This window comes from Conger conger, chromosome 1 (genome assembly GCF_963514075.1).
Source record: "Conger conger chromosome 1, fConCon1.1, whole genome shotgun sequence".
NCBI classification, from domain to species: domain Eukaryota; kingdom Metazoa; phylum Chordata; class Actinopteri; order Anguilliformes; family Congridae; genus Conger; species Conger conger.
This window is the reverse complement of record NC_083760.1, coordinates 4782195-4792194: the sequence shown is the minus strand read 5'-3', so window position 1 is coordinate 4792194 and position 10000 is coordinate 4782195.

The following is a 10000-nucleotide window of genomic DNA, read 5'->3' as shown; positions in this document are numbered from 1 at the left end:
GGGGGGGGTGGGGGGGTAGAGTTTGGGATGGGCCCGTGGGTTTAGCAGCAGGATGTATGCGCGGGACGTCTGTCCTTCATTAGGTCGGATGTGCTGGGGGCAGCCGCCCGCTCCACCGCCGGCCCGACCGCTGCCTTTAGCGTGTCGCAGGCGTGTTCGGCGTGGTCGCCGTGTCCTTAGCGTGTCGTGACGCGTGCCCCACTTCTACGGAAGGCGGATTTCGAGCACGTGCGTGCGTCTGCGTGCGTCTCATTTCCACCGGCTAAAGCTGCCCACACACAGGGGGAAACGTGCCTTGTAGGGTGGCCATTTTTGTATTTTTTTTTGGGTTGTTATTTTTTTTGGTTGTTTTGTTTGATTTTGTTTGATTTCTGCCCGTGGCGAAGCAGTTGCTCGCGCGTGAGGTTGTTTCCGTGGAGACGGCGGAAGTTGCCCTTCACTTACTTTCCTTTTCTTTTTTTTTTTTCTGTAAATAAAGTGAAATAAAATAAATAAAATAAAATGCGTATTCTCTTCACACACACGCGCGTTTCGTATTTAGCCGCGCAAACACATTCACACCCCGGCTTCCACTCATTAATTATGCAGGAAAAAAAGCTGCAATGATGAAGAAGGTGAAAATGAGGAATTCAGGTTTTTATCGCCCTGAATATTCACACAAAGAGTCCTCTGTCTGTTTTTCCCTGCATGGTTTCGGGGGGTTGGTTGTTGCAGTGTTTGTGCAAACAGTTCCTCTTCAGAAAGCTGTGAGCCAGCAGGAAATCCACAGATCCGCATCTGGGAGAAGGTGTCTCTGCTCGGTGCCAAACAGGTACGAGGTGTTTGCTGTGCCCCGTATGCCACACACACACACACACACATGCACACACACACAAACACACACACACACGAACATACACACACTCACATACACACACATACACATACACACACACACACACAAACACACACTCTCACATACATACACACAGACATACACACACACACCAACAAGCACACGCACACGTATGTCACACAGACATATACATACACACACAAACAAGCACACACACACGTATGTCATGCACACACATGTGCCACAAACATGTATGCACACACATACACAAATACACACATATGCCACACATATGTATGCACACACATACACAAATACACACACACACAGACACACACAGATGTGTGTACTATAAGAGTGCACTTTCCCTAAGTGTATCAACTATCCTACTGATCTCACACTCACACAAACACACTCACACGCACACACAGATGTCTGTACCATACATGCACACTTTCTCTGTCCTAGCAATCTTACAAACACACACACACACATAGACACGCACATACACACACACACACACACACATACACACACACGTACACACTCACACACAGATGTGTGCACTTTCCCTGAGTGTATCCTCTGTCCTAGCGATCTCAGACTGCTGTTAGTATTTACACCGGAAAGTAGCTCATTTCTCTGTCTTGCAGAAAAACCTGAGAGCACTTTGAAATAATTATTCTGACGTGAATTTCAAAGTGGAAATAAAATAAAAATAAATGAATCGCAGGTCTTAGACCAATCAACTGTCCTCTGACCCTCACAGTTTTTCAGGGGTTGATGTGGGGGTGTTGGATGCTGGTTGTGTGTTGGGGTGGGGGTGCGGGGGCTTGCTTTGTTTTTTTGTTTTTTTTGACAATATGAGTTTTTTTTTTTTTTTTTTTAAGTCTGCTGCTTCTTTCTGAGGGGGGCAGTAATTGGGTGCGAGTGAAGGATGCAAATTGCTGTGGATTTATTAAAATTCATCTTAAAGGGGTGGCAGAAGCCGGAGCAGGCTGGAGAGGGGGGTGGGGGGGTGGGATGTCTGTTTAGAAGTCAAATTACCATTTTCCCTTCTGTATTTTTTTTTATTTATTATTTTATTTATGTTGTGTTTTTTTTTTTTTGTCAGACACACTTAAACTCCATCAGCTGCTGCAGAGGTCAGACGCCCCCCCCCCCCTGCCCCCCCCAGAGGCAGGCTTCTGCCTCTCTCACTCGTAAATTGTGAAACATCGGCAGGATCGTGAACCTCTTTTGTTAATTTAGCTTTATCCTCGTCTGGCCTGCTCACCCCCTCCGCTCTTCCTCCTCTCTCCTCCTCTTCCTCCCCGCAGAGTCTTCCTCCCAGAGCCCCTTTACTCTGTAAACTTTTGAACTCCACCCCCCGCCCCACCCTCCCTGCTGCCCCCATATATTTTGTTTATCCCTCTCTTTCTCCTCTCCTCCTCTGTGTCCGTCTTCCGTGTTCAGTGCTGGGGGTGAAATGGCGACTCGGTGAGTCACTGGATGTTTTTGAGTTTTTCGCACCATTCTCTGCGAACTCTAGAGACTGTTGTGCGTGAAAATCCCAGGAAATCCGCAGTTTCTGAGATACTCATACTATGCTGTCTGGCACCAACAATCATTCCATGAATCACATTTCTTCCCCATTATTGACCTTTTTGGTCTGAAAAACAGCTGAACCTCTTGACCATGCTTGCATAGATTTACTTGCTGCGACAAGACTGACTGATTAAATATTTGCATTAACAATTTGCATTGTACAGGCCTACCTAATAAAGTGCTCAGTGAGTGTATGTGTATGGGCACAAACAAGCACACACACTCTCACACACACACACACACACACACAAATGCACTCCTGCACACAGAAACACATTCCGCCAGCAACCAAGAAACCCAGGAACTCGAGAGCACAGAACTGGAACTAATTAAGACAACTGTTCAATTACCAGCTCAATTAAAACAAGTACCCAGGAGCTGAGATCTTACTGAAAGAGCCGGCTCATGGCTGACGTTGCCTGGCTGCCGCATTATTCCTGGGAATCCCACGAATCCCTGCCTGGGAATGCCGCTCTGGAACGTCGAGCGGGTTTGGGAATTCTGGGGCGGAGCGTCTCCTTCGCCGCTCCCGAACGGTGGCCGTGGATACTGCTGCCGTGGCGACCCGGCTGGTTTGACGAGCACCTGCTGACATGCGGTACAAATTATGGAAACACTTAAATAAGAAGTTTAGCGCTCTTAAAACTTTTATCTGTGCCCTTTCCTCTGTTATTGCTTCCAGAGTAATTTCCATCTGTAAAATTGTCTCGGAAAGTTACCTTCTTGACCACGAGTGCTGATAACATTATGTGACCATCTGTAATTTGAAGTATAAAATAACACCCTTATGAAAACGATAATATTATCATTTTGCGTACAAAATACTGGACACGGAAATGCATGTTCAGGTTGACTATGAAACCTTGCATTTGTAATTTTTCCACATTCCTCTTGGCAGATCTCATGTTTGAGATCTCCCCGCAGATTTTCAATAATATTCGAGTCTCGGGACTGTGGTGGCCATTCCAAAACCTTCATCCATCTTTCCTGGAGGTACTTCATGGTTGATTTTGAGGTATGCTTTGGATCATTGTCTTGCTGGAATACCCAACCTCTCTTCAACTTCAATGTCATTCAAACATTAGCCTCTAGAATTTCTTGATATTTTGTGGAATCCATTCTTCCTTCCACTTGCACAGTGTCTCCTGTGCCCCCAGCTGCCACACAACCCCAAAGCATAACGGATCCCCCTTCATAAAGGATCTCCCTCCATGCTTAACTTGGAAAGCTGTTCTTTTCTACAAAGGCGTCACCTTTTTTCTCCAAATATACCTTGTTTGGTGGTGGCCCGAAAGTTACATTTTGGTTTAGTCAGTCCAAGGCAGATTGTGTGTCCATAATTTGTGCCGGTACTGTATTTGGTTTGATTTCAAGGCTTAATTTCATGCGTGCATTTCTGATAAAATGTCTTCTCTATTCTCACAGACATCGGTGTTGATACCTCCCGGCCGAAATCTCTAGAATCTCGCCCGATAAACACCAAAAACGCCACACAGTTTTAAAAACACACAGACACATTTACATTTCATTTTATTACTTCATATATATGTTTTTTATTTTCTCTCTTTTGTCGCTATTGATTAACCAGGTCCCCTGTTCCATCGGCCCCTCTTGTTCGGTCCGAAACGGGTCTGAAGTGCGTAATGAACTGAAGACACTCCAGATCTGGTGTTTATTTTTCGGCCCCCTTATTCCTCCCCATCGAGGCTTTTGCTGAAGTGTCAATAGTGGGAAAGGTTTGTTTATAATTAACACTCCGCAGCCCCACAGATGGGACTCCTGTTGGACCCCTCGCTCCAATTAATCCGAGGATCTCTCCTCTCCTGCCACTTACTTACCGCCTCGCGCATAAATATGTATGGCCCTCGTCGCGCTGCTAGCTCGCGCGCTAACGCGGCCGCCCGGGTCCCGCTCGCTCGCCGCCCCCTGTGGCCGAACGGGGGAACTGCAGCGGCTCCGGCCTCCGGCAGCCGGAGCTGGGCGTACTGTGCACCTACAGCACAGACACTCATAATGCATAATTAAAAAATACATACATAAGCGCTGTAACAAAACCTCATTATTATTTTAAAAAGAATCAGCCACTGGGGAGAAATTACTAATTATTTCATTTATCTGTAAAGGAAAAAAAAAAAAAGAAAAACCTTATGAGCCCCATGGGGATTTCTTCTACCTGATTTTCATTCATCTCTCTCTCTCTCTCTCTCCATCTCTTTCTCTCTTTCTCTCTTTATTAGAAGATTCATTTTTCTTCTCACCCCCAACTCCTGACTTATTAATAAAAATCCAGCTTTTTTTTTGTTGTTGTTGTAGTTTCTTGCATGTGTTGTTATTTCTGTAGGGCCCGTACGTTCTAGCGTGTGATTTCTCTTCAGTCCTGGAGTGTCGGTGCCGTTTCCGGAGTTTGTTCCATCTGAGCTCGATCGCAAGAGTCTGACGGATCATTAACCGTCTGAGGCTGATTGAAGACGTGTGTTTTAAGTGTAAAATGATTCCAGTTGTGTAGTTAAAACGTCTGAATGGAGCAAAAACCGGGGCCATCTCTGTCACTCCAGGACCAGGGTTGCCCACACCTGCTCTCGGGTGTGTTCACTGTTCAGCTGTCAGGAGCACGCACTCTGTCTCGGACTCGCTCCCGGTCATGAAGAAATACAAAATGGATGCCGGTCGCCGTGGCAGTGAGTAACTCGGGATGGGGGGGGCGGGGGGTTGACCTGGTTTTTGCGGGAGAACAGGCCCCCCGCCTCCCAGCGATCCCAGACAGGCCAGAGCACAGGTGCAGAGTCGCGGACAGGTGCACAGGTGTGTCCAGGTGGCCGGGGCCTCGTGGGGATGTACCGTACCTGCAAGGCGCTGAATTTCAGCCAAAATCAGCCCACAACTGAAACCGTCCGCCGGTTCTAGTCTCCGAGCTGCCCACCTGTGCTGTGTGCTGGGGGCCCGGTCCACAGGGAGGGGGGAAATTACGCTTTTGTAAATATTTTACTGCCTCTCTGCCCCCCTCCCGTGCCCCACCCGACCCCACAGCCGGCCCCCAGAGGAGGGCGAGGGGTGGGGGCGCTGGTTTGGGCAGCTGGGCCGGTGGAGATTGATTACCTCTGTAATCCAGAGACTGCCAGCTTGTCTCCCAGGCAAGCGTTCCACAGTGCATTCTGTTCTGTTCTCTCACCCCATCCTCTGCCTCCATTCCTCCCTCCTTTTCTCCCTCCATCCCTCATTCTCCACGCCCCCCCCCACCACACTCTATTTCTCCATCCATCTCTTCAGAGAGACAGGGCCTGCTCAGTGTCTCTGCTACAATAGCCGTGTGTTAGCCACAGCAAACTCAGCCTATGCTAGCCAGAGATGTCCAGAACAGTCTGGGAGAATATGGGGACATTATATGGGTGTGTGTGTGTGTGTGTGTGTGTCAACCACGATGTTCCGAGGTGGCGATGGGACCATCACACTTTTTCTGTCCAACTTTGAAGAGGAGGGGGGTGTGTGTGTGTGTGTGTGTGTGTGTGTGTGGGGTACGGGAGGAGGAGGGGGTGTGTGTGTGTGTGTGTGTGTGTGTGTGTGTGTGTGTGTGTGGGGTACGGGGGTATGGGGTGAGGTGTGAATCACACTCCAGCAGCCGTGCCGGCGTGCTCCGCGTACGGCAGAGCGACATTCGCACGTTCTCCCGCTTCGCCGCGCAGAGGGAGAGATGCCACTCGCGTAGCGACGCCGCCGCTAACGCTAACTTTACACAACAAATAAATAAATAAATAAATAAAAAAGAAATTCATTTACAAGCATGAAAATGTTAAAATAAAATGAAATAAATGAGTGCGCGCGTGTGCTGTCGGAGCCGGGCAGGCGGGCGGCTCCACGGGAGACCGGTCCCTCTGGCAGGGGCCCGTCTTTATTTAGACTCCGCAGCGGGAACGGCGGGAACGGCGGGATGAGGCGCATGACAGGACAATTTACACCAGAGCGACGCAGGGCGAACAACTGCTCTTACACAGAAATAGACGACGCTAAATAACACGGAAAAAAACAACTAAAGCGAACTGATGTATTGTTCTAGGAGTAAAGAAGGATGTTCTTTTGTTTGTCGTCAGGTCACGGATTTAGCTAACGCGAGTGTGTTGGCAGCGCGTGCTGAGAAAGTGTGGACGCACTTCCTCAAGCGTGTACGCACTGAAACTCGCGAGCGCAAAAAGTACCGCGTGAAAAAAGTGCGCTCTGACCGTGAACGTGATGTCAACAGGCAGAGAACATTGAGGCTTATGCCTGGACTCTGGGTCCTTTCCGAAGGGCCAGTTTATAGTCCAGCGACAGAGCGTCGCTTCGACCGACGACGTGCAATGGATGTCTGTGGTCACGGCAACATTTAGTTTTATACACTGGGCGACTGGAGCCCATTCATACTCTTAGCTCAGGACAACGACCGCAGTCTAACGTTCCGCGATATCAGTCGATCGCAGTTCATAATCCTGGCAAAATATGTTGCTCTATTTTGCTAGCGACAGCTCAACAGGAATGTTGGTTGTTCTCTGGAGCACTTTAACACACACACACACACACACACACACACACACACCTCTAAACACCCCGACCCTAACCCCCGTAGCGTGGCGGGACTTTGTGGACTCCATTATTAATTCAGGCCGATATCCGAGGTGAGTCCTGCCTCCCCCAGACTGCCGGGCCGCTGATGGATTGTAAGGGGAGTTACAGCAGGCAGCAGGTGCACAGGTTCACAGGTAGAGGGGCTGTTTGTACACACACGCACATATACATACACACACACACACACATGCACATATACATACACACACACACACACACATGCACATATACATACACACACACACACACACATGCACATATACATACACACACACACATGCACATATACATACACACACACACACGCACTCACACACACACACGCACACGCACACGCACACACACACACACACATACACACACACACACACATGCACATATACATATACACACACACACACATGCACATATACATACACACACACACACACACACACACACACACATGCACATGCACATATACATATACACACACACACACATGCACATATACATACACACACACGCACACATGCACATATACATATACATACACACACACACACGCATGCACATATACATATACACACACACACACATGCACATATACATACACACACACACACACACGCATGCACATATACATACACACACACACACGCATGCACATATACATATACACACACACACACATGCACATATACATACACACACACACACACGCATGCACATATACATACACACACACACATGCACATATACATATATACATATACACGCACACGCACTCACACACGCATACACGCACACACACACACGCACTCACACATACATATACACACACACATGCACATATACATATACACACACACACACATGCACATATACACACACACGCACTCACACACGCATACACGCACACACACACACGCACTCACACATACATATACACACACACATGCACATATACATATACACACACACACACACATGCACATATACATATACACACACACACACATATACATATACACACACACGCACTCACACACGCATACACGCACACACACACACGCACTCACACATACATATACACACACACATGCACATATACATATACACACACACACACACATGCACATATACATATACACACACACACACACACATGCACATATACATACACACACACACACACATGCACATATACATACACACACACACACACGCACACATACATACACACACACACGCACACATACATACACACACACACACACACACACACACATACACACACACATACACACACATACACACACATTCACACACATACATACATACATATATACACACACATATGGTAAATGGTTGGCATTTATATAGCACCTTTATCCAAAGCGCTGTACAATTGATACTTCTCATTCACCCCATTCATATACACACTCACACACCAACTGCAATTGGCTGCCATGCAAGGCACCGACCAGTTCGTCAGGAGCATTTGGGGGGTTAGGTGTCTTGCTCAGGGACACTTCGACACAGCCCGGGCGGGGGATCGAACCGGCAGCCCTCCGACTGCCAGACGACTGCTCTTACTGCCTGAGCCATGTCACCCCGTATATACACATATACACACACACATACACACACACGCACATACACACACACATGCACACACACATACACACACATGCATGAACACACACATACACACACACGCATGCACAAACACATACATACACACACACAAGCTCATATGTACACACACACTCATAAATGCGCACAGACACACACAGCAGGCTGTGGTTTACAGGGCTTGCTCATTTGAAAGTGTCAGATTCTTGAATGCACAGATATTTCGGAAAACAGGCACTCAAATACACTCCAATGGATTCAAACCAGCAGAGAGAGAGCAGACAAGACAAACAGAAAAAACCCAGTCACTCCAGCTCCCTACTGTTACAGGTCCAGGTCAGTCTGCTTGTGCATTTGTTTTATTTTTTTGAGCCAGTGCTGGGTAACCATACCAGGCCTAATTGGACACGATAAACTCATGCAGGGTCATAACGGCACATTTATGTATCTTTTTATTTAGAAAGTGCACTGTTTCCCCCGTTCCCACGCCTCTGTGCTGCGTGGCCATTATAAACTTGCGATGCCGCGGACGGCACTGCAGCTCAATGGTGAGGGAGCAGGAATCGCAGCTCCAGGGTCAAAGGTTGAAATCCCAGGTGTGGTGCTAGCAGTGTGCTCCGGAGCGGGGTACTTAACCTGCGCTGCTGTGTTAAGTGCCCCGCTGTGTCGATGGACTGCCTGTAAAAGGCTGTAATCTGTCTCAGTCACTCCGGGTAACAGCATCTGCTAAATACCTAAAATGGAGTATGATGGGCTTTTTTTTTCCCCCTCCCCTTCTTCTCCCTTTTCTTTCGTCGATGTGTGGCGGGTTTTGGCCGCGCCAACAATTGACAGTTTTTCCGCCATCGCCCCACCGTTGTTGGGGTTTCCCACCTCCCAGAATCCCCTCTGTCCCGCGGAAATTAAGCAAATGCTGTGTCCCCATTGGCTATCATGCTGAACTTCGATATTTCCAGCACGGCTGAACGTTCTCACTTTACCCAGAGTCCCTCTAAGTGCTCTTTCCCTCTAGGAGTTGCCACAGACTTTCTTCACTCAAACCAAAATTATGCTGAGTCCGAGTCTAGAGGCAGCTTAAGTTTAGTGGCAGTTTGAGTCTAGAGGCAGTTTAAGTTTAATTTGAGTCTAGTGTCAGTTTGAATTGAGCGTCAGTTTGAGTTTAGCGTCAGTTTGAATTGAGCGGCAGTTTGAGTTCAGTGGCAGTTTGAGTTTAGAGGTAGTTTGAGTTCTGTGGTAGTTTGAGTTCTGTGGTAGTTTGAGTTCAGTGGTAGTTTGAGTTTAGAGGCAGTTTGAGTTCAGTGGCAGTTTGAGTTAGCGGTAGTTTGAGTTCTGTGGTAGTTTGAGTTTAATGGTGGTTGGAGTTCA